This window comes from Saimiri boliviensis, chromosome 13 (assembly GCF_048565385.1).
Source record: "Saimiri boliviensis isolate mSaiBol1 chromosome 13, mSaiBol1.pri, whole genome shotgun sequence".
In the NCBI taxonomy this organism is placed as follows: Eukaryota; Metazoa; Chordata; class Mammalia; order Primates; family Cebidae; genus Saimiri; species Saimiri boliviensis.
The window spans coordinates 51,870,001-51,896,547 of NC_133461.1; the positions used below are offsets into that span (position 1 = coordinate 51,870,001).

The 26,547-nt window shown below is 38.0% G+C and overlaps 1 protein-coding gene across 1 annotated transcript in view; it reads left to right on the forward strand.

Annotated features, from left to right (window-relative positions):
- SS18 (SS18 subunit of BAF chromatin remodeling complex) overlaps window positions 1–22,930 on the forward strand; it is a 465,179-nt gene extending 442,249 nt beyond the window's left edge. The window contains exon 21 of the transcript XR_012513138.1: window positions 10,776–22,930. The gene's annotated coding sequence lies outside the window, so the exon portion shown is untranslated. The remainder of the gene's footprint in view (window positions 1–10,775) is intronic.
- Window positions 22,931–26,547: the final 3,617 nt, after the last annotated feature.

Consider the following 26,547-nt stretch of genomic DNA (forward strand, 5'->3'; position numbering starts at 1 on the left):
ATGGGAATTAGCATGAAACATGAAAATCTTGCAATATGATAATGTTTACCAGAGAGCATCTACCATGAAAGAAGCACTGCACAGCCAAGTTGACACAAGAACTTGGTCAGGTGATGTAAACTAGCGTGTGTCGTTGGCTATCCCAATGTCAGGCACAATGGATACAGGAATAAAATCATCATGGTGATAGGGATCGAGGCTATGCATGGGTTCCTACTCACTATGGGCTATCTAGCTACCGTCACTGCTAAAAGTTTGAGCTGCCACCAGCAGATATCAACACTGAACCCACCCCCTAGTTTGATACTATCTCTTGAGGAACCATTTGATGGCAGGTTGAGTATCTTGAAACCATTCACCTTGAGAGGGACATCAATTCATTATCACTACAATAGACACATATTCTTTGCTTCTCTCATAGCCTTTGCCAACACCATTATCTGAGGTTTACAGAATGTGCTGTTCATTAACATGGTGTCGCACGTAAGACCACATTAGACCAGCTGACTGTGATTCAGGAAGAGAAAGGGCTTCTAGTACAGAATAGTGAGGAAAAATGTATTTAGCACCCAGAAGTTCCACTTGGGTATCTCAGTATTCCCTTGACCAACTTTGATGGATACTTATAGCTGCCACAGAAAACCCTGGTGACCAAGCGTTGGACTCTTCAGTGATGAGGATCTGGGTCATCCCATCAGATAAGTCACTTAGACCAGGAGATGTTCTAACCAAAGGCGTGAGGAGTCTAGAATGAATGATAAAGAAGGAGAGGGATGAAAGTCAGCTGGGGTGTTAAGACAAGCTGCAGCAGTAGAGAGGCTGTGGGTCATGCCACTCACCATCTTCATCTAAGTTTCTTCCAGGAAAGATGCCTGCCAGCATCCTGGAGTGCTTGCAGAACTTGTAAAAACAAGTGATGTAAGTGGTACAAGTGGCGGACTATAATGGAGACCGTGATATGCCATCCAGATCCTGCCTCAACACTGAAACGTTCTAAGTTTCTGGGAGTTTTTCTCATTGATAGCCATCAGCTATCAACACTTTTTGGGAGTTTCCCTAGGCTGAAGAAAGCCACCTTGCCCAAAGTCACTCCTGTATTTCAGACCAGTCCATATTCAATGATGGGTAGATGTAGGCACATAAAATAGAGCTCTCTTGCCCCAATTCTGAAGAGCCATGTGTTCCAGTGATCTATTTCTGCATATTTAGTCATCCTGAAACTTAGTGACTTAAAAGAACAAGAATCGTTTTATTATTTTGCAAGGTTTATGTGAGTCAGGAATTTGGAAAGGGATCAGTTAAGAAGTTGTGGCTTAGGGTTTCTGATGTGGTTCCTGCCAAATAGTGGTTAGAGCTAAAATAACAGAGAGCCAAATCAGCTGAAGGTTGGCTAGGCATCTCTCTCTCTTTATGTAACCTCAGGGCCTTGCCATGTGTAGTCTGGTCTTTCCATATGAGCAAGTTTGGTCTTTCTCATAGCATGGTGGTCTCAGTCCAGTCAGATTGCTTCTATGGCAGCAGAATACTTCAAGAACAAGCAAGCAACTCAGAAGCTGTATATCCTTTAAAGACATATAGCATTGTTTTGTTACTCTTTGTTGGTTGAAATAATCAAGAATGCTCACCCAGTTCTATGGAAAGTAGACATAGGTACTTCTTTTTTATAGGAGGAGTGCCACAGCCACACTGAAAGAACAGCATGCAGTATAGAAGATGTTATGGCAGGTGTTTCTGGAAATACAATCTGCCACACTGTTCCAAGCTCCCCTTAGGCATGCCGAGTCCTTTGCTGAGACTGCATCACAGACCAACTTCTCCCTTGGCCCATACCTTCTTCCTTTACTTCTGCAGGTGTCTTAGTCTATTTTGTGTTGCTACAAAGAAAAAAGGTGTATTTAACTCATGGTTCTGCAGCCTTTACAAGAAGCATGATGCTGGCGTCTGCTCGACTTCTGGCACAAAAGCTGAGGCATAACATGTTGAAGGTCAAAGGGGAAGCAGTACTGTGCCAACAGGGGCCAAACCTGGGGGAAGTCCTGGCTTTATAACAAACCACTCTCATAGAAAACGAATCTATTCTCCAGAACCAGTCCAATCTCATGAGAGCAAAAATTCACTCACTACTGCAAGAATGGCACTGAGCCATTCATAAACGATGCACCCTCGTGACCCAAACACCTCCCGCTAGGCCCCACCTTCCAATACCACCACACTGTAGGTTACATTTCACATGACATTTGGTGAGGACAAACAGATCACCTCCGAACCACAGCAATAGGTGTTGATCCTGAAAGCACTTCTTAATAAACTTCCTTCATTATCATCTTCATTGCCCAGTCTTCCTTCCGGGAAACCTGACCTGCAACAACTCAATAGCCATTTAGGTTTCTCCTGCTGTGAACTGCATAATAATTGTCCTCTGCTTGGTCTTCTATTGTGTTTTCTGCCTTTTCTCATTAATTTCCAGGAGTTTGTAGGATAAACATCAATCTTGTTTCCATTTTAGAAGTTGCAAATATCTTCCCCAAAACCATGATCTGTCCATTAACTTTGCCTATAATGTCCTTTATTTTATGGACAGCTAGACATGTTTTTGCTTGGATATGTCTTTTAGAAAGTCCTTTCTTAGCCCAAAGTTTCAAGCATGCCTTGAACGTTTTCTTCTATTAGCTTTATTTATTTTTAATTCTAGAGGATTTTAAAATTGTAAATTGGTAATTTATATAAATTTATAGAATAATAAATGATGTCATAATTTATGAATATAATGTGGAATAATTAAATCAAGCTGGTTCACATATTCATCACCTCAAATATTCACCTGTGTGTGATAGAACTCAAAAAAGAAAAAAAAAATCTTTCTGTTTGAGGTTTTGTACCTATTGACCACCCTCTTCCCATCTTTCTGCTCCCCTGCCTCTATAACCACCATTCTGCTCTTCACTTCTGTGAGTTCGATTGTTTTAGATCCCACATGTAAGTGCGAACATGCACTATTTGTCATTGTGAGCCTGACATTTCACTTAGCATAATGTTCTCCAGGTCCATTCATGTTGTCACAGATGACAGAACTTCCTTCCTTTTGTAAGGCTGAATTGTATTCCATTGTGTATAAGTACCACATTTCAAAAATTCATTCATCCATTGATGGAAACTTAGGTTGATTCCATATCTTGGCTACAGTGTGGATAGTGCTGCAATAAACATGGGAGTTCAGACATCTCTTTGATAAACCAATTTCAAATCTTTTGGGTAAAGATCCAAGAATGAGACTGTTGGATTATATGGTAATTCTATTTTTCTGAAATATCTCCATGCTGTTTTCCACAGTGGCTATACTAATCTACTGATTTTCCTGTACTAATTTATAATCTCAACAGCAGTATTTCCTTTTTAATTTTACCTTTCTTAGTTAGGTCTTTATTCCATCTGGCATCTACTTTTAATATGGTATATATAGAAATCAATACTATTTTTCTCTATAGAGTTTTCACTGTATCATTTTCTAAGCAGTATGCCACTTTCCTATTATTCTGAGATCTTTTATGTTCTATTGAAGGTTTCTTTAATTGTCATATTGTTTTTCTTACTAAAGCTTTTTGGATACGTTGCTATATGATAGAACATAGTTCTTTTTCTTTGCTCCTTTTTTTCAAAATTGACTTGGCTATTTGTATACTTGTATTCTTCCACAACATTGCAGGATTAATTCATAGAGTTCCTTCAATTCTGCTTAGAATTTTTGCTGGAATTGCATTGCATGTGGAAATTAGGGAGGATGGACATCTTTAACTGTTAAGTCATTTCATCAATGAACATGTGTCTCTCTTCATTTATTCAGATTATTACAATGTTTTCAGTAGTAGTAGTATGGAGATTCCTTATCTAGTGGTGCATCCATATTCTCTGCTATTTATTTGTCAAGGCAGACTTAGGAGACCTAAGCAGACCTGGAAACTTACATTGTTCATCTGACACTTGTTCTAGAAATAATAAACATGACCCTATAGTTGTTTAAAACCCACTTTTCAATTAAGAAAAGAATAGCAATTAATAATGGGCAAAGATAATGAGCAAATGGCTTTTCAAAAAAGAAATACCAATTTTGGGGGGTTTTTGTTTGTTTTTGAGGTGGTGTATCACCCAGGCTGGAGTACAGTTGCGTGATCCTGGCTCACTGAAACCTCTACCTCCCAGACTCGAATGATCCTCTCACCTCAGCGTCCTGAGTAGCTGGGACCACAGGTGTGTGCCACCACATGCTGCTAATTTTTTTGTATTTTTGGTAGAGCCAGGATTTCCCCATGTTGCTCAAGCTGGTCTCCTCCTGAGCTCAGGAGATTCACCTGCCTTGGCCTCCCGGAGTACTGGAATTACAGGCATGAGCCACTGCACCTGGCCCCAGTGTTTTTAAGTGTAGGAAAAGATGCTCAACTTCACCTATAATTAGAGAAATGCAAATTAGAAACATAATGATATGCCACTTTTTGCTCATGAAACTGACAAATTTCCAAAAGTTTGTATTAACAGAGTGTTGGAAACAAATACTCACATACATAGTTGGTAGGATTCCAAATGGATGCAAACTCTTTGAAGAGAAATTTCTCAACATATTTCAAAATTAAGAATACACATAACGTTTGAACTTGCCGTTTCACTGGTGGAAATTTATCCTTCAAGTGTACTTACACATCTGTGCAAAGTTGTATAAAGAAGGCTATTTTATAGCATTATTTATGCTTGCAAAAGGCTGGAATAATCTAAATGTTCATCAGAAGGCTATGGCTAAAAAATTATTTGTATATCCGTACAGCAGAATTACATGCAACCTTTGAAAATAATTAGGTATAGCTTCTTTCTGTGATATGGAGTAATCTTGAAGATTGTAAAGTGGAAAAGACACAAAGCCAAATGTGTGTAAAGTATGCCTCAACTGTATAAAGCAAAAAGGATGTATTAATATACATGTTTGCAGTTCCATACAATATCTCTGGACTGATAATTAAGAAAGAGATAATAGTGGTTGCCTCTGGGAAGGACAGCTGGGAACAGAGGGTTGAGGTGGGAGAAGACATTCTTTATTCTCCCTATTCCTTTGAACTCTTCAATTAATTTTTTTAACAAGATATATATATATATATATGTATATATACATATATACATATATATTAGTTTAAAAATAAATTTAAAATTATTTTGAAACTTAGTTTCATCCTCTTACATAAGTTGTAGAATATTATCCCATATTAGGGGTGCTTTGCTGTATTTAGATTTGACCTAAATCTCTATCCTTTGAGTTTATTATATGTTCCTGTGTTCCTTCCTGCACACTCCAAGGAATTATTAGGAGATATGTTTTTCTAGCAAAAATGGAAGAAAATAATACCACAGTTTTAAGTCTTTGGCAATGGTAAATAACTCCTTCTATTGGAATTGAAATGGTGATTGGAATAATGTTTCACTCCATTTGAACAATGTTAAAGTAAATCTGGAGAATTCTTAATATCTTTATTTGTGTTATGGGCTGAATATTGTCCTCCTAAAAGTTGCATATTGAAATCCTAATCCCCAAAACCTCAGAATAAGATTGTATTTGGAGATAGTCTTTAAAGGGGCAATTAAGTTAAAAATGAGGTCATCAAGGTGGGCCCTAACCTGGTAGGGCTGATGTCCTTCTAAAAAGAGGAGATCTGGACACAGCTGAGTCCAGAGAGAAGATCATATGAAGATACAGGGAGAAGCCAGCCATCTATGAACTAAGGAAAGAGGCCTCAGAAGAAAGCAACTCTGTCAATACATTGCCATGGCCTTCTAGCCTCCAAAACTGTGACAAAATAAATGGCTGTGTTTAAGCCACCAAGTCTGTGGTACCTTGTTATGGCAGCCTTAGCAAACAAATACGATAATGTAAAACAATCTCATGTAGTGAAAAAAGAATGCTGATCTCAAACATTTAATGGATAAAGTATTTTAGGATTTTGGGTTTGGAATGTTTTAAATGGACTAACTTGAGCTGTCCTGTGAGACTTTTTCAGAGGATCAGTGGATTATCTCTATTAATTAATGTTTTGAATTCAAGTGAGATGATAGCAGAAAGGAAGTCGATGTTTGTGAAACTAGGTAGAAATGAATGTTGCAAATGTGGAATGTTCTTGAAATCCAAGTTTGCTGGAAAATAAGAGAATATCTTTGATCTTGGACATGATGTTTTAAGACATAATAGAAGAGATTAATTTACACATTAGACAGACAGCTGAGCATAGGCGAAAAGCTTTCTTATCTGCAAGATATCATAGACAGCATTAAAAAATATTCAGTTATTCCTAAAAACAAGAATGAGAACTCTCTGTGGACTGGAATAAAAAAAGGCACTCTGAAAAGATGGCTTTAATGGGCAGCCCTCAATGCCAGGCCAAATTGGATGCTTCTGCTAAAGTGCTGGGGCTGATGTCATTGCCCAAAGGCCACTCTTGCAGAAAGGTCACTGTATCAGAAACTATCACAACCTAGAACACATGGTAGAGAAATCTATATATGAACAAGCAGAAGATTCTTTTGGCCACCTCTAATTTTAGCTGCACAGCTTTGTGCAGTTTCCATGCATGTCTGGCTACACACCGACCAGGTCCTAACTTTTCTGTTTTATGCCTCAGGCCTGTCTCCAAAGCAGAGGGAGCCCCTTTGGCCCATAGGTAATTACAGTTAAAAGTGTGAAGGAGTCAGCATTCCCAGGGGCAACCCTCAACTCATGGGGGAATTGGAACTCTTCAGCAAACAGTTCTGGAAGGCATTCCACATGCTTCTTAGGTCTTAAGGGAACTGAGAAATCTCCAAATACTGCCTTAAATGGGCTTTTCCTGATCCTGTGTCTCACCCTCACTGCTCTTTTGCTTGTGTTTCTTAGAATTCCTTTCAAATAAACTACTTATGACCACTCTTGCAAGCTCTATCTTGAAGGAACCTAAACTAAAATAGTGAACAACCAAGAATTACCCAATATATGAGGATGGCTAAAGCAATGAAAGAGAGATCACCAAAACAATAAATAGAAAAAAAATTATACCTCAGGAATGATAACTAATAGAAGCAATCCAAAAATGATTTGAAGAATACATAATATCATCATAGAGATAAAGGAGTTTTTTTGTAAATATGATTATTAAACTACAAACAGTACTTAAGAAACAAGATCTGGCTGCCTACAACTTCTTAGAAATGAAAAACATAATTGTTGAAATAAAAAATTCATGGTGGGTTGAGTAGCATACTGGATATACCTGATGAATGAATCAATGAGTTTAAGTGAGGGAAGGTGTTTCAGAGATATGAAGGGGAGCTCTGAGGGTTTCACCATCCATCAAGTAGGACTTGCAGGAAAAATAGAATTGGGAGAGTAGAGGGGAATCAAAATAGGAGGAAATAATTCAGAGCATTTCTATAACTAAAGAAAGAATTCAAATTGAGAATCCACTAAGTGGCATGCAGAGTGAAAAATAAAAAATGCATGCATGTATGAATGCGTATTGCAGGGACATAATTTTGAGCAGCTTGGTTTGACTCACTTTAATATTACTTATGTTTTTTATGGTTGGATAGTTTTATATGATACGGATTTTGCTTTTACTTTTGAGAAAGGACTGTAGATATCAATAGAAGCAAACTGAAGTGGACATTTAAATCATGACCAGGTAAATTCAAATTTTAAAGGCAATCTGATTAATTCTGGCTAGGAAAAGTCATTCCCATATACTCTTTATTAAAAAATTAGACAATAAAAATATCTGTGTATGAATAGATCTGATCCTCCGAATGGGAGAAAACACCTTTCAGAAAGATCATTGCTGATCATCTCACTGATTAATTTAATCAGAGCAAGATTAATGGAGCCACTTCGGTAGAGCAGATTGGCCATTGCAGTCCACACTACTGGTAATATGACTTGCTTCCCTTATCAATCTCATTTTCCCCACTCAATCTGTAAAATGAGAGCAATAGTCTACACCACCAGCATTCAATAGCTTATCTTCAGGTGACAATTTATTACACGGTGGCTGTGTCTACATATTATAAAAAGCAATTGTTCACTCCAATCATAAGGAGAAAACAAACATACAAGCTAGGTTATGTAGACAAAACGTTTGTTTGTGTTAATTTTTCTTACCCTTTGATTGGTTGACTTGATATTGTACAGACACAGCCTTCACTTGGCATCGAGGTGCTGTTGTTTCCACTGTGCCTGCTTTGCAGGCTGCCTTCCCTTTATGTAGAGGGATCTGTTTACTTTACTGGTCTTTTGACACCCTGGCAGCATTGTCTCTTTCTCATAGCTAAGTACTGAAGAATGGAAAATCCATATGCTCCCCACAGTCTAGACCTCTTTTGCCATGTTAAGCAGCTCCTGCCTGAATCTAGAGGGAGGCAGTCCATGAGCGCTGGAGAGCAGGACGACCAGAGGTAGTGCACACGCTCTATTGTATCTTAAGGGAAGCAGCAGTTTGTCGGTGATGTTTGATGGCTTTCTTTACCTCAACACAACAATCTCTGGGACCCACTATGGGTTCTCAACATGTCCCTATTTAACTACACTCCTTACTTTTAGCTGCTTGGGCTCAGCTAACCAAGTGGTGGCAGAGATGTGTATAGGCAATCTTAAATCATTCTGATTTTCCCTAGTCCCTCTGCAGTTCTCAGATTGAACATATGGCAATGTTATGTCTATTTGAAAAAGCCTTTGCATCATATGTTTATACAACTGCTCACTATCCCAAGACAAAAATTCTTTTCCCGTTATTGCCCATTTGCTGACTAAAGAAATTATCCTCTTTATGTATTCTGGTACTTTACCTTGATATCTTACACGTTTAATTATGTAGCCCTCAGTCCATAATCTATATCTTCATCATCTCAGGCCATTTTGCTTCTATGAATCCAAAGCTTAATGATATGTTGCAAGATAAAGAAGAGATATTTTAAAAATTTTTTACTATTACTCTTTCTAAGATTTTGTTTTAATTGTAGAATCACAAGTAACAGAATCAATAGGAAAAGACCAGTAAATTCTCAGATGTTTCTTATTCGTTCCTCAATTATGTTGTGCTGCTAAAATAATACCTGAAACCTTTCCTACCAACGAATCCAACTTATATTTCAGTAACATAGAAGATGATGGGACTAGTTTTACTTACCCTACAAATACAGTGACCCCAAATGCTGCAGGGTGGAGTATTGTCATCATCTGACGCGTGTCAGCACCAATTTCCATGGAAAAGAAGGCAAGAAGAGCCCTAGTAAATCCAATAGAAGCCAATTTTTAGACAGCAAAACTGAGTGTAGCAAAACAATGGTGAGACTCAATACTCACAGAGGTTTCAGAATCTAATATGGGTCATAGAATAGCCATGAGGTGTGTTGCAGGTTTCTTACAAATGATTTACAACTTGCTCTCTTCACCACAACTTAAAGCCCTTCAACTCCTCCTAACTGTAAGATTTCTTCTTGGACTCCATCTATACTATATTCCTTATTCATGTCATATTTGAGTGAATGATTCCAACCTGCATTATTTCCTGTTTCTCTGATATAGACTTGCCTCTGCTGCACTAAAGGAATCAACTGTCAGGTCAAGCCCATGATTTTCATGAGAGCTCATCAGAAGTGTTGGAATGGGGATGATGCATCATTTAAATTTTGTTTTCATTTAAATATTTTAAGGTTAAAATTCAACAATTACCTCACCATTCAGTACTGTGTGGATGTCTTGCTGAAGTCTCAAATTGAAGTGTATTTGAAATGTGGAGGTTAGGCTGGTTGACCTGGGTACGTCTTAGAAGTTCTATTACATTAGCTAATGCAATACAAAACCGAAGCTGAGTTGGGCATCATGTTTTGCACGTAAACCAAAGGTATCGAATTTGTGGCTTTTGCTAGCTTTGCAGAGAAGATTTTTTTAAAATACATTTCTTGATAGTACAAAACTAGCAAAAGCCACAAATGGAATGGGTTTGCTTCTCCTGGAAAACCTTTTGCATGCTGAAGCTCTGCTCAGCCTCTGCAGTACTTTGCGGTTTGTAGCTCCAATCTCAGAACAAGTCTGTTATCATCTTAGCTCCTCAAGAAGCAAAACGAGTTCCACACAGACCATTGGAGTGGTCTATGGAATACCGCCCATCTCCTTGGCAGGCTAATGTTTCTCATCAGTTTCCAACTTCGAAACAGTAGGACCAATAATCATACTCAGGAAGGCAATTTGTGGCCCCACGTGAATAGACGAGGGGAGTGTCAATCATCGATGTGTCTCAAGATGGATTCTATGGTAAAATGAAATGGATAAGTGAAGCTAAAAGAGAAATGTGGGAGCTACAAGAGGCCATGTCCATACTATTTGAAAGTTCATATAGTATCAGTTATACTCTTGGACAAAATTGCATGAGGTATATAATAGGATAGGAAAACCTATCTTTCAATCTATTTTCTGCCTTCTTGGCTATCCTATTATCTGTCTATCTGTTATAAAGACAGCAAACCAACTATACAACAATCCTGCAAGATCTGCACATGTACCTCAGAACTTAAAGTACAATTCAAAAAAATAAATAAAGAGATTCTAGATTATCCATGCACTTATCCAAAAAGTAGAGGTAGACATAGAAAAAAGGGTTGTTTCCTTCTATTCCATGCTATCAAAAGCTATTGTCTAAAATCTTAGGACTTATCTTTGATTACACTGCACCGTCGGCTTTTGATCTAACTGTAGGTTTTCACTTTCAATTTTCCAGTCTGAGGATCCTGTCTTTCTACTTGGTGTTGCTGGTAATGATTTCAGTGTTCATTAGGAGAACTGGCACTGTGAATTAGAAACAAAGAGAAGAAACACAGGTGAGTTAATTTGGTTCTTTCTTTAACTTGTACCCTGATAAGAGATAACATCAGGAAGGAACCAAAACCCTTAGTTAAAAAGTGGTCTTTAGGCTGGGCCCCGTGGCTCACGCCTGTAATCCCAGCACTTTGGGAGGCCGAGGCTGGCCGATCGCGAGGTCAAGAGATTGAGACCATTCTGGCCAACATGGTGAAACCCCGTCTCTACTAAAAATACACAAAAATCAGCTGGGTGTGGTGGCGTGCACCTGTAGTCCCAGGTACTCGGAAGGCTGAGGCAGGAGAATTGCTTGAACTTGGGAGGCAGAGGTTGCAGTGAGCCGAGGTCATGCCACTGCACTCCAGCCTGGCACCTGGTGACACAGTGAGACTCTGTCTCAAAAAAAAAAAATAAAAGTGGTCTTTGAATTATCTGTGGATTTATTATGTTATGTACCTCTAGAAAATTGATCAATTTAATTGTGAACCTCTACATGATTGATCGAAAATTAGCCATGTGTACAGCACACAGGCATTTATCACATTCTAGTCTCTGTGTGTTATTGAAGACAGTAATCAAAGAATTCCTTAAATACTATAAAATTACACTTGTGATAAAAGCTAGCAAGGGGAAGAACATGCTACTAGTCACATATAATATAGGACCATCAGGAAGGGTTTCCTTGAAGAGGGGATTACTGGGCTGGGATCCGCTGGAAGAGTCGAAGTTAACTGGACACAGCTGAGGGCAGATGTTCTGAACAGCAGGACAAACGTGTGCAATCGCCTTGTGGTATGTGGAAGGTTGGTGCACTTGAGAAACGCAAAGATACAAGCAACACTTCTAAGCAGTATTTTTGCTTCTGGAAAACCATTGCATTGACACAGAGTGCAAAACTCTCCAGAAATGTTAATTTAATATTCATAAAAAAACTAGAAATAGAGACTCAAAAGGCTGCTTGGTTCGCATGGCTAATCGTGTCACAAAGAGCTAATGGAGAAAACTCAGTGTGCTTTCTTCCCATTCCGTCTCATTAGGAGTGACTGCAAACATCAGAGAAACAACAACAAAACCTCCGTATACATAGTATAGTTCATTATGGAATAGTCTATTTTACCTGTAATGGGACTGATATTTTCCAACCAATTCCCAGAATTGGTTTTGAACTTCTATCACTTCAAAAACACAAAACCTTTGTGTCGGTTGCAAGCACTGGAGAAAGTTACTTACTTAGGGATGAGAGCAAATCTGACTTTCACTCTAGGTGCCAGGTGTACAAATCAAGAAAAGCAGGGCTGGACAAGGGTGCAAAACCTGGGAAATAATGCTCATGCTCCATCCTTAGAAACATGCAAGGTTGGGAAAGCAGAATTGCTACCACTTAACTGCAGTATCAAAGCATGTTCAGGAAAAAGATGGTGCTGTGGGTGCTGTCTCAATTAGAGTTTCACTGGACTCTTTCTGGGTGGCATATCCTGGAGAATCCCATCTGGGCATTTGAAAGTTTTCCAGATTGGGGTCACCCTTTGGTCATTATCAGCCAAAGCTGCTTTTGTTAAGAAAGTTTTCATACCAGGTTACTGCATCGTATCTGTCACAGCCAAAGCAGAGAATCTCTGACAACTTCTGATCATTTGTATCAAACTAATGAGGTTGTCCTTTTTCTGAACATGAGGCCTGGATCGTATGCTGATGGTGGATATTAAGCTTTGCTTTCTACCCCCCTCTCCCAAAGCTTGTATAATTGATGATTCTTCCTGCCAGGGTAAGCTTTTGAGCACAAAATTCATTTTAATAGCAGTTTTTGCTTATTAAACAAACCACTGTAGGTTTTTTTTCCTGTTTACTTCGACAGCTAAGAATCACGGAAACACAAAACAAATCAGCCTAATTTTGCCGTGAACTTTGCTTTTGACATCTTTCTATTTTTCAAAGAGAATAAATGTGCTGTAACTTGACTGCTCTCTTTCAGACTGAAGAAGCAGAGAGCTATTTTTGAAGCTCCTTAAATCAGAAGCTATGGCTTTTTACAAAAGCAGCCCCACAGGACATCAAGACTGTGTTTGGAAACATATGTGATAAAAAAAAAAAAAGAAACAAACCGTAAAAATGAACTGGGATCACCTTGTAATTGGGCAGAGAGGGCTTCCTGCTGCTCTGTGTTTTTATAAAAGCCATTGCTTCTGCATTTCTCACCTTTTGCTGCAAGAGATTGTACACAAAATCTCCAATTGCCAAGCAAATCAGAGCCGAGAGTCAGACCCCCTGTTTGGAAGAGACCTTTCTCCCCTCAATATTCTCTTTTACTGATGTTATGGAAAGAAATTAGAGAGACACAAAGAATCAACGGTGGTTATAGTGAAACGCAAGTCTTATACAAAGAACCCTAAGCAAGGTCTTACAATATGCCAACATCCACATGGGGATGACATTAGACAGCTCAATGAAGTTTAATTGTTTTACTGCTGTGCTTCCAGACAGACACCTTGCATGCCAATGGAGGATAAGTGCCTTGTAAACAAAGTGCATTATTATTATTTTATTTAATATTGCTAAATAGCTGTTAGCTCCGCAGCCAGTGTAGGAGCAGGAAAGACTGGAGTTTGGTGTGTTTTGAAAATGACACCTCGTCTCGGGATCTACCTGTGACTCTTAAGGTGATGACTTCAAGAAGTGTTCTTCCTCCTCTTTAATTTGTCCTCCTATGAAGCGGGACCAAAATTAATTGCTTTTAGAGCATAGAGCAGCACAATTCATTGAATATGTATATAGTTACTTACCACAAATGATATTGATTGGCTGCCCACTGTTTCAATCGTTCTGAGTTAGGAGCAATATAAATTTGTTTTAAATGCAAAGAAAGCATGATTAATTTTTAAGGTGTTTGCCAATCTTTGAGTCATGTTTTTAAGAACAAGTTTAGGTCCAATTTTGCAGGTGTGCAGGCACAAAACATTATTAGCATGAAAATCTGTGAGGGTCTTAGAACCAGAATTTTTAGGAGTGAATATCACATGAGATGGCTCAATCAGAAAAGCTAATATTTCATGTGCTGGGATCATCTATCCAGTTATAATTTCTCATCACACACATATACTAGCTAAGAGGCAAAAGGGCGGAAACTTCCTTCTTAAAAAAATTCTTTTTGGAAAATTTATTGTACAAAAGCATGTATATTGATACAAACACTAAGAGAAAATGAAACAGGCACATGAATATGAATAAATACTGAAATAAATACTGAAATTTAGTATTTATTGAAAGAACATGTAACATGTTCTTTCTACTAAAATGAATACATTGATAAGTTTGACTCTCTTCTTTTGAGACTAACAGTTTTGGCCTGAATATGAGCCTAAGGAAGGTAGGTACATTTTACACTGGATGTTCCAGGCATATTTTACACGAGCAAGGAATAAGTTGCAAAATTATGGGGCAGGGAGATTATATCCTACTTTTTTTAGCAGGTTTTAAAATTTACTGTGTCTTTCCCACACTTAAAAAATACCTTCTTATGATACTGGTGAATTACTGTTTTCATCCATATGTTTATGGCATGTAAACTTCCTTGTATGGATGGATAGACAGGAACGTTATTCTTGGAATTTGTTGACAACATGGGTACGATTTTTCACTTCACCTGTTCTCAGGGAATTCTGCAAAGCCATAAATTCAATGTTAGCTGCCTAGACTGTTCCTAGAAGGAAAAAAAAAAGTTTAACACAGTGAAATGCTTGATTCCAAAGAAATCTTAGTGGTATGTTGGAAAATGAGTACATTTTGGCTGCCCTCTTGAAGTCAGATATGTTGTTGATGATGGAAACAAAATCAGTGCTGTATGTATTGCTTTGCAGTTTCATGTGCATAAATGTGTAGTGGACCAGGTGAGGCTATAGAATATAATGAGAAAAAAGCATCCTGAACACAAAGGAATAGAGGTGGTAGAGAAAAAGAGGCTTGCTGAAAAATAAGGCCAAAGGCCCTCTGCATGCTCACTGAAGCACTTCCTAGGCAAATAAAAGTGCTGGTGTTTAGTGGTCCCATTCAACTGCCTTTGGCTCTGTTCACCAGAAATTAATCATAGAAACTTTTTCTGCTTGCTTCATGTCTGGTTAATGTTGAGTTCTGCTCTTGTGACATATACCCACCATCTTGAATACCCTTAGGAGTTAATTTCTTCTTTCTTCTGACATACTAAAAATGTATGAGACAATTTTACAGGAAATGAATCTCAGCTCCAGGACTCAGTGTAGTGCCCTGTGCTTGTTCTTTTAATCATCAGATGGATCTCTTTCTAGGTACCTCTATATCACACTCTCTTTTAGTTCTGGTAAATGCAACGATGAAAGAAACTTGGGGATTCTGCCCTTGTGTTCATAGCTCAATGGAATTCACAATCACAGAGCATGTTATTATACCAGGTGCTATAACCTGAGTATTCAGAGTATATACAGGGCAGGTGACTGGCTGCCTCAGAGAAGCTGGTGAGGCTTCATGGAGGATGAGTATTTTGGGTTGAGTCTCTGCTACAGATTCAAGGCCTGTCTCAAGGACCAAATGCCAGCACCTGCACGTCTTTCTTTCTGAGATTCTGAGCCAAATGGAGCAAAAGTTCCTCTTAATACAGAACTTGTGAAAATGGGCTTGGTGCTGTGGTTCATGCCTGTGATCCTAGCACTTTGGGAGACTGAGATGGGAGGGTTGCTTGAGACCACGAGAGTGGGACTAGCCTGACCAACATAGCAAGACCCTGTATCTACAAAGATAGAAAGAAGAAAAGAAAAATTAGCTGGAAATGGTGGCAGAGGCCTGTAGCCCCGGTACTAAGGAGGCTGAGCCAGGAGCGTCAATTGAGCCTGGGAAGTCCAAGATTGTGCCAGTGCATTCCAACCTGGGTGAAAGTGAGATCCAGCATTTTGTTTGTTTGTTTTTTAATGTGTGAAAAGGGAAGGGAGGGAAAAAAAACAAGATATGTCTCATTTTGCACATACAAACAACTCATAGATGAACAAAAGAGATCCTGTGGACATTTGGTGCTTACTATTCAGATCACCTGCTGCTGCCTACTCTGTCTTTGATGGGGAATAGGTCAGGAGTGAAGAGAAGGTACAGGATCATTTGAAAAGTATCTGCAGGAATGTGCTGGGTATTTTCCCTTTGTGTGAGCAGAGGCAGGAAAGTGAAGAGATGAGGAAGAGGGGGAGGACTCTTCCCTATACAGATGAAGGATAGACAAGGTTTGTCATAAAAAGTAGAAGGAAAGGAATAATCTGTGTAAAGGCATGGCTGAGTGAAAAACAGTATTTGGGAAGAGCAGCATTTGGTATGCAGGGAAATAGAAGGGAAATTGTAGAGGATGGGTCACACTTTGGAGTGAGAATATCATGCTGTGTAGTGTGGGCTACATTCATTGGCAAAGTGGAGTCATTTCAGCAAGAAAGGGATACCATCACACTGTGTGTCTGTGAGTGTATAGATGTAATAACCTTTTTTTTTTTTCAGAGTATATGAGGCACAAGAAGTTGCAAAAATAATACAGGAACTTCCTGTATATACTTTTCCCAGATTCCCCCAGTATATTCCCCTTCACATAACCATAGTAAACTGTTGAAACCAGGAAACTGTCATTGGTCTCATATTATTAAGTCAGGTCTACACCTGGGAATCCTGCCCTTGAGTGGGTGTTTCAATAGAAGCCAGTCACATAGCACATAATGCACTTCACATCTAGGGTCAGACATCCACGCCTGAGTTACTCAGATTTCACACATTTTTACGTAAGCTTTTTTTGATGTATACTTCTGTGACATTTTATCATGTGGATAGATTCAAGTAACCAACACCTCCTTCAGGATATGGAATTGTTCCACCAACACGAAGAAACTCCTTCATGCTGCCTCCTAATAATCACATTCTTCTTCCAAATCCAAGCTGGGCAACCACCAATCTCTCTTCTATCGCTACAGCTTTGTCTCTTTGAGGTTGTTATATAAATGGTATTATACAAGTATGTAACCCTTTGAGATTGGCTTTTTTATTTTTAACATAAACTGCCTTGAGGTTTATCTAGGTTGCTGCATATATTAATAGTGAGTTCCTTTTTACTGTGGAGTAATGCTTCATTGTGTGGGTGCACCATGGTTTGCTCATTCATTCACCCATTAAAGGACAATTGCCTCATTTCCACTTCTTGTCTATTACAGATAAAGCTGCTGTGAACATTCTTGTACAGGTTTCTGTGTAAACACAAGTTTTAATTTTTCTGGGCCATGTGGTAAATGCACATAACCTGATAAGAAAGTGCCAAACTGTCTCCAGAGTGGCCATACCATTTTACATTCTCATCAACAACATATGAGAGATACAGTTTCTCTACATCATGGCCAGCATTTGGTACTGACAGTATTTTTTATTTTAGCTGTTCTGACAAGTATATGGTGATATCTCATTGTGGTTTTAATTAAAAATTTCCTAATGGCTAATGCTGCTGAAATCCTTTTGTGGGTTTATTTTCCATCTGTATGTCTTCTTTGGCAGTGTCCGTTTAAGTACTTTGCCCATTTTATAACTGAAATGTTGGTTTTCTTTTAAAATTTTTCTTATTTTTTATTTTTGTGGGTACATAGTAGGTATGTATAATTATGGGGTCCATGAGATGTTTTGATACAGTGTGAGATGCGTAATAACCACATGATAGAGAATAGAGTATCCATCCCCTCAGCATTTATCCGTTGTGTTATAAGAACCATTTGTTTCCCTGCAGGTAAGTTTATAGAATTCTTTGTGTATTCTGTATGTGAGTCTCTGTCAGATATATGATTTGCAAACACTTTTTTCCCCAATTTTTGGCTTGTTCTTCTTTCTTCTTCGGGTATTTCACTAAGCAAATTATTAGTTTTGATGAAATCCAATTTATTAATTTTGCTGTTATAAATTCTGTCTTTGGTGTCCTGTCTAAGAATGATTTAATCTTGTCATGAACTTTTTTTTTTGTTTCTCCTAAAAATTTTACAGTTATTTGCTTTACATTTAGATATATAAAACATTTTGAATAGATTTTTATATGAGGTATGAGGCCTGGGTTGAGGTTTTTTTTTTTTTTTTCTTTTTCTGCCTATGATTACTGAAATATTCCAAAACTGATTGTTGAAAAGACTACACTTCCTCCATTAAGTTGTATTTGCATCTTTGCCAGAAATCAGTTGGCTATACTTGTTTGGATCTACATCTGTATTCTTTATTTGGTTCCACAGATCTGTGTTTCTATCCCTCTGCCAATACCACATTGTTTTGATTACTGTAGCTATGCAGTACAACTCAAATCAGGTAATGTGATTCCTCCAACTTTATGCTACTTTTTCAAAAAATTTTTTTGCTAGTCTCTGGCTTTTCATACAAATTTTAGAACCAGCTTATGACTAAAAAATGTCTTAGAATTTTGATGGGAATTACATCACAATATAGGTCAATTTGTTGAGCCTATCAACCCATGAACACACCATATCTATCCATTTATTTAAGTCTCTGATTTTTTAAATTAGCATTTTGTAGATTTCTACAAATAGATCCTGTGCATGCTTTGCTAGTTTTGTACCTGAGAGTTTTATTTTCTTAGAGGGATTGATAACAGTATGGTGTTTTACATTTCAGTTTTTAATTGTTCATTGTTAACATATATTATTAGAAGTGTGACTGCCTTCTTGTGTGTTAGCCTTGTTTTCTGCAACCTTACTAAACCTACAACTTACTTATTCATTTTATGAGGTTTTTTGTGTTTTTTTTTTTGGTAAATTCCTTGAGAGTTTCTACATTGCCTGTAAATAACAACAGTTTTCTTTCTTTCTTATCTGCATGACTTTTATTCCCTTTACATGCTTTATTACACTGGCTAAGGCTTCCTTTCTTTGGTCTCAACCTTAAGGGGAAGCATCCATCTATTGTCCATTAATTAAGACGCTAGCCTAAGATTTTCTTTGTGTGTGTAGATGCTACTTATCAGTTTGAGTAAGTTCTTTTTTTTCCCCCTAGTTTTCTGAAAGTTTTTATCATGAAGCTTATATTGAAATGTTGTCAAAGGCTCTGAATTCATCCAGAGTTTGAAAGGCTGGTGGTGAGGCTTGTTTTGGAAAGGGTGAACTGTGCATTGTATACCCCCTATAAGGGAGGAGAGGAACGGTGCCCTGTCTTCATATCAAGTTCAGTGAGGAAGAATTCAGGAGGATCATTTGGAGAACAATGTGGTGCTAAGTATGTCACACTGGTGTGATGCGATAGTGAGTACGCCACACCGGTGTGATGTGATAGTAAGTACGCCACACTGGTGTGATGCGATAGTAAGTACGCCACACTGGTGTGATGTGATTATGCCACACCGGTGTGATGTGATAGTGAGTACGCCACACCGGTGTGATGTGATAGTGAGTACGCCACACCGGTGTGATGTGATAGTATGCCACACCGGTGTGATGTGATAGTGAGTACGCCACACCGGTGTGATGTGATAGTGAGTACGCCACACCGGTGTGATGTGATAGTGAGTATGCCACACTGGAATTTGAGAGATGCAGGATCTGGAGTGCCCAAGAGCTAATATCGAGCTGGAGCAGTCTGTTGGTGACAAAGCAAAGAAATAAGGCTGCTAACCTTTTAAAGCTCTATGGTATTTTCTGTAGGTCAAAAGAGAACATGGCTGGGCCTGGTGGCTAACACCTGTAATCCCAGCACTTCAACAGGCCAAGGTGGATGGATTACTTGAGGTCAGGAGTTCAAGATTAGCCTGCCCAACATGATGAACCCCATTTCTTCTAAAAGTGCAAAAATTAGCCAGGTATGGTGGTGGACACCTGTGACCCCAGCTACTTGGGAGGCCAAGGCAGGAGAATCCTTTGAACCCAGGAGGCAGAGGTTGCAGTGAGCCAAGCTTGTGTCACTGCACTCTAGCCTGGGTGACAGAGTAGGACTCTGTCTCAAAAAAAAAAAAAATTTCTCTCTCTCTCTCTTTCTTTCTTTCTTTCTGTCTGTCTGTCTGTCTGTCTGTCTGTCTGTCTGTCTGTCTGTCTTTCTGTCTTTCTGTCTTTCTTGTCTTTCTTGTCTTTCTTGTCTTTCTTTCTTTCTTTCAAGAGGAATTCCTGAAGGGACAAAATGACTTGTAATAGGAGTGTGGTATGTGTGTGCAGCCACTGGAAGTCAGAAGCAGAGGCAGAATCATAAGCATCCCTCTAAAAGAAGTATTGCCTTTGCAAAGATAACTTAAGTAGGAGATCCCAGTGATAGTGGAGAGTCTGGAATTCCAGTTCTTTGGGTTCCAAAGAATCTAAAATCACCTCACCATTACTAGATTTCAAAGTAAGATTGTTCCTTTCCTTTACCTCTCTCCTGCCCACTGTTTCAGTTTCATGGGTGTCAAAAATAATGTAATTAAAGGGCAAATCAGTGGAAAAGCAAGGTAAAAAAAAATGAGGACAGAGTGAAATCACTTATGTCCCCTCTCCCAATTCAGGTTCTCTGCCTATATCAAACATGAGCTTGAGGAGGAGTGACATTATAAATTGGATTGGAGTTTGGGATTTTGAAATTAGACTGGACTGGATGTTTTATTTTATAATAATTGATACTCTCTGATAATAACTGAGAGTGATAGGAAGAGCTATATGACTTGCCTAAGAGTTCAACAAAGGTTGGAGAGACGGGGGTTGGTTGAGTTAGTTTTTAAGCATGGTACAATGACAGAATAAAGTTGATTTTTGTTTGCATCATAGCAAGTCAAGCTATTTTAGTAAACCAGTGATAGTCATCAGTCACAGGATATCTAGGAGACCAATTATAAATGTGAATCTGGAGAAGATCAGGAAAGAAAACATGGATTTGAGGGTTCATTCCATTATTTTTGCTCTATTTAGAATTGATTCAACCTCTAGTGCTTATTTGACAGTGATATAATAGACAATTTATTTAAAAATAATTACAATAAAAGTACCCTACTTAAAAAAAATAAAAAGCATAGGTGTAAAGTCAGCAAAATGGCATAATAGAACATCCCACCCCTTGTTTCCCTACAGGCACCCTGATTTAACAACAATATAGGGATAAAATACCTTTATGAGAATTTCAAAATCCAGTTAAGAAGTTTCAACATTCTAGGTGAGCGCAAAGCTGAGAACAGCATCATTAAAATGGGTAAGAAGGGCAATTTCAGTTTACCCTAACAACTTCCCACAAGTTAGCACACAGCTCAGCATCAGAAGAGCATGCCCTAGCTTACAACTCCTCCTTTGAGTGAAAGATAAGGGTAGAGTATGCATCTAACATTTTGGCTTTTCAGAGGGCTGCCCAATGGGCTGGTTTCTGTCTTGTCTCATTCAGATCACTGGTTGAACAAATATAGTTTTGATGCCTGGCAACTGCTTAAAAAATAAGTGTGTATGGTGGGGGAGGAAGTGAGGGTTCCTGTAGCCATCATGACTTAGTATGATCAGAAGAAAGTTCTCAACTTGAGGCTATCCTCTTGCGAAAGAGGGAGAGGAATGAAGCATGTGTCCAGCTTTCTGGCTTTTTGGAGGGCTATCCTAGGGATTAGTATTCATCTCTCTTGTCAGGTATCTGTCTACATTTCAGGGTACTAACAGAGAATCTGCATACTCTGAATACCTGATGAGCACTAGGAACAAGGAGAGTGACCCAGATTGGTGCTATAGAATAAAAAAGCTTGCAGAGCCACAGACAGACACTAGAGAGAGAAAGAAGTTATGAATACTTGAAAAAGAAAGGAGCAAGCATCTCTAATGGAAATTGCACACACAGGCTGAAAATACATCATCCCCTTAAAAAAGGTTTTGGAGGTCATAGAAGCTCTAGTCAGGCTGATTGGTGAGTGTCTTCCCTTGTATAAAACCAATCCAAAAAGACTGAGAGAGGTGGCTGTTTTTTCAGATGTGTGGATCCCAACACAAAGTTATGAGACACATGAAGGAACAGAGAAACATAGCTCAAATAAAGGACCAAAATACATATTCAGAAATTGATCCTAGGAGCTGGAGGTATATGAGTTATCTGACAAATAATTTAAAAAACTGCCACATAGATGATCTGTGAGTTCAAGAAAATAATCCATAAACAAAACAAGAATGTCACCAAAGATATAGAATATATTTGAAAGAATCAAATAGAAATTTGGGAGCTGAAGACTATAATAATGAAAGTAAAAAATTCACTAAAGAGATTTAATAGCAGACTTTATCAAGCAGAAAAGATTCTGCAAACTTGAAGACAGATCATTTGAAATTATCCAGTCAGAGAAACAACAACAACAACAAAGAATAAAAAGGGGTGAAGAAAGGGCCAAGTGCAGTGGCTGATGACTATAGTCCCAGCACTTTGGGAGGCCAAGGCAGGAGGAGTACTTGAGGCCATGAGTTCAAGATCACCCTGGGCAACACAGTGAGACCCTGTCTCTACAAAAAATTAAAAAAATAGCCAGGTGTGGTGGCACATGCCTGTGGTCCTAGCTACTCATAAGGCTGAAGCAGGAGAATTGCTTGAGCCAAGAAAATTGAGGCTACTGTGAGCCATGATCATGCCAGTACTCTTCAGCCCAAGCAACAGAGTAAGATCCTATATCAAGAAACAAAAAGAGTGCAGAAAGCCTAAGGGACTTATGAAACAACATTTAGCTTGTGAATTTACACACATGGGAGTCCCCAAAGGAGAACAGAGAGAAAAAAAGGAAAGGAATGAAGGCTTATTTAAAAAGAAAATGGCCGGGCGCGGTGGCTCAACCCTGTAATCCCAGCACTTTGGGAGGCCGAGGCGGGTGGATCACAAGGTCAAGAGATCGAGACCAACCTTGGTCAACAAGGTGAAACCCCGTCTCTACTAAAAATACAAAAAATTAGCTGGGCATGGTGATGCATGCCTGTAATCCCAGCTACTCAGGCGGCTGAGACAGGAGAATTGCTCGAACCCAGGAGGCGGAGGTTGCGGTGAGCCGAGATCGTGCCATTGCACTCCAGGCTGGGTAACAAGAGCGAAACTCCATCTCAAAAAAAAAAAAAAAAAAAAAAAAAAAAAAAAAGAAAATGGCCAAAAACTCTTCAAATTTTGGGTAGGAAATAGACATCTAGAATTAAGAAGCCCAGTGGCTCCAATTACAATGCACCAAAAGTAAACCCATAGCAAGATAAATAATCAAATTGTCAAAAGTCAAGAGGAAAGAGACTTTGAAAGCAACAAGAGAAAAATGACTTATATAAGAAAACCTCCATATGTCCATTAGTAGATTTCTCAGCAAAAATCTTGCAAGCTAGAAGGGAGTGGAATGATACATTCAAAGTGCTAAAGGACAACAACTGTTAACCAAAAATACTATAACCAGCAAAACTGTCATTCAAGAATCAAGGAGAAATAAGGACTTTCCAAGAAAACAAGAGCTCTGGGATTCATTCTCACCAGATCTTACAATTGTTGCTAAAGAAAGTCCTTCAGATTGAAACAAAAGGACACCAAACAGCAACACAAAACCATATGAAAGTATAAAGCTAGCTGGTAAAATTAAGTCTATAGACAGACAGAATACCATAATACTGTAATGGTGGTATGCAAATCACTTTTAATTCAGGTATAGAAATTAAAAGATGAGTATAAAAATAACTACAACTATAAAAATATGTTAATGGATATACAAAATAAAAATATAGTTTGTAAAATAAATAACAAAGTATGTGGGGGAGAGGAAAATTATACAATATTTGTGATTGAAGCTAAGTTGTTATCAGTTTAATATAGAGTATTTAAACTGTAAGATGCCTTATGTAAGCACCATGATAACCACAAAGAAAATACCTATAGAATATGAATAAAAGAAAATGAGAAACGAATCAAGTATGTTACTATTAAAAAATCAATGAAACATGAAGACAGCAAGAAAGGAAAAGAGTAACAGAAATCTACAAGACAGACAGAAAAAGTAACAAAATGACAATAGTAACTCCTTCTGTAGCAATAATAACTTGAAAGGTAAGTGGATTAAACTCCCCAATCAAAAGACACAGAATAGCTGAATGGATTAAAACACCAAGATACAACTATATACTGTCTATAGGAGGCAGTATATGGGCTGCAACAAACACAGTACTAAGAGGGATATTTATAATGATAAATGCTGAAATTTAAAAAAGAAAGATCTCAAACAATTTAATTACATATCTAAGAACTAGAAAAAGAAGAACAAACTAAGGCCAAAGTTAGCAGAAGGAAGGAAATAATTAGATTAGAGGAACAATAAGTAAAATACAGAATAGAAAAACAATAGGAAAAAATCAACAAAACTAAGAGTTGGTTTTGAGGAAAGATAAAATTGATAAACATTTAGCTAGATTAAATAAGAAAAAAAGAGAATCAAGACTCAAATCACAAAAATCAGTAATGAAAAAGAAAACATTACAACTGATATCAAAGAAATAAAAAGAATCATAAGAAACTACTGTGGGCTGGGTGTGGTAGCTCATGCCTGTAATCCCAGCACAAGGTCAAGAAATCGGGACCATCCTGGCCAACATGGCAAAATCCCATCTCTACTAAAAAATACAAAAATTAGCTGGGTGTGGTGGCATGCATCTGTAGTTCCAGCTACTCAGGAGGCTGAGGCAAGAGAATTGCTTAAACCCGGGGCTCGGAGTTTGCAGTGAGCTGAGATTGTGCCACTGCACTCCAGCCTGGGGACAGAGTGAGACTTTGTCTCAAAAAAGAAAAGAAACTACTGTGAACAATTATACATCAACAAATGGGATAACCTACAAGAAATGGATAAATTCCTAGACTAAATCAAGAAGAAATATAAATTTAAATAGGCCTATACTTAGTAAGAGATTACATCAATAATCAAAACCTTGCCAGCAAAGAAAAGCCCAGGACAAGATAGATTCACTGGTAAATTCTACCAAATATTTAGAAATAATTAATGCTAGTCCTTATGAAACTCTTCCAGAAAACTGGAGAAAAGGGAATATGTCCAAAGTCATTTTATGAGGCTAGCATTACCCTAATACCAAAGTCGACACAGCACTATAGGAAAACTGCAGACTAACATCCCAGATGAATTTAAGTACAAAATCCTCACCAAAATACTAGCAAGCCAAACTTAACAGCACATTAAAGAGATCATATACCATAATTAAGAGGGATTTATCCCTGGTATGTAAAGATGATTCAATGTACAAAAATTAATCAATATAAACCCTATCTTAACAAAGGATAAAAATTACATGGTTATCTCAATAGAAAAAAATTAACAAAACTCAACATCCTTTCATAGTAAAAACACTCAATAAATTAGGAAGGAAATGAGTTCAACATAATGAAAGTCATATATAAAAAGCCCACAGCTAATACCATAAAGGTGAAAAACTGAAAGCTTTTCCTCTAAAATCAGGAGTAAGACAGGTATAGCCACTCTTACTACTTCTAGTCATCATAGTACTAGAAGGACTAGCCATAGAAATTAGACAAGAAAATGAAGTAAAAGTCATTTACATTGGGAAGAAAGAAGTAAAATTATCTCTGTTCATTGATGACCTAATCATATATAGAAAACCTTAAATCTCTCTCTCACACACACACATACACACACACATACACACACACACACACACACACACACACACACACACACAGAGAGAGAGAGAGAGAGAGAGAGAGAGAAAGGATGGTATCAGAACCAATAAACGAATATAGTAAAGTTTCAGGCCACAACAGCAACATATAAAAACCCACTGTGTTTCTATAATAACAATGCACAATTCAAAAGGAAATTAAGAAAACAATCCCATTTACAATAGTGCCGAAAAGAATACAATACTTAATTATAAACTTAATTAAGGAGGTGAAAGACACGTACACTGAAAAGTACAAAACATTGATGAAAGAAATTAAAGGCACAAATAAATGGAAAGGCATCCTATGTTTGTAATTAGAAGACTTAATTTTGTTAAAATATCCATACTACTCAAAGTGTACTACAGATTCAGTGCAGTCTCTTTGCAAATCCTGATGGCACTTTTTATGGAAATAGAGAAAACAATTTTAAAATTCTGTAAAATCAAAAAGGACAGTAAGTAGCCAAAACAATCTTGAGAAGGAAGGACAAAGCTAGAGGCCTCAGACTTCCTGATTTCAAAATTCATTACAAACCTGCAGTAATCAAAACAGTATAGTGCTGGTATAAAAACAGAAATAGTCCAATGGACTAGAATAGAGAGCCCAGAAATAAACCCGCACATATGAGATCAAAGGATCTTCAACAAGGGTGTCAAGACTACATAATGGGGAAGGATATGTTCAACAAATGGTGCTTTGTTTTATTTTCCTCTAATTTGGTCTTGAGTTCTTTTTTTGGATAGTGGCTGTAAACTCTTGTCTTGCCCTTATGGGGCTCCAGGGGATTTGGTAATGAATATTTAAAATGTGTCCTTCATGGGATACTTCTTTACTGAGAAGATGCCTCAATGTCTGACACATGGCCAGGTGTTCCTCTCACAGGAAACATGTTTATACTGGTGAACACCCTGTAGCTCTTCTCTGCCCTGTGTCCAGTTTTTTCCTACCAAGATAGCCACTCTCTAGGAGAACCCTCATCAGAAAAAAGACACAGAGAAGTCAACTCAACCAGACACAGGAAGTAACTGGAAGTTTATTACTTG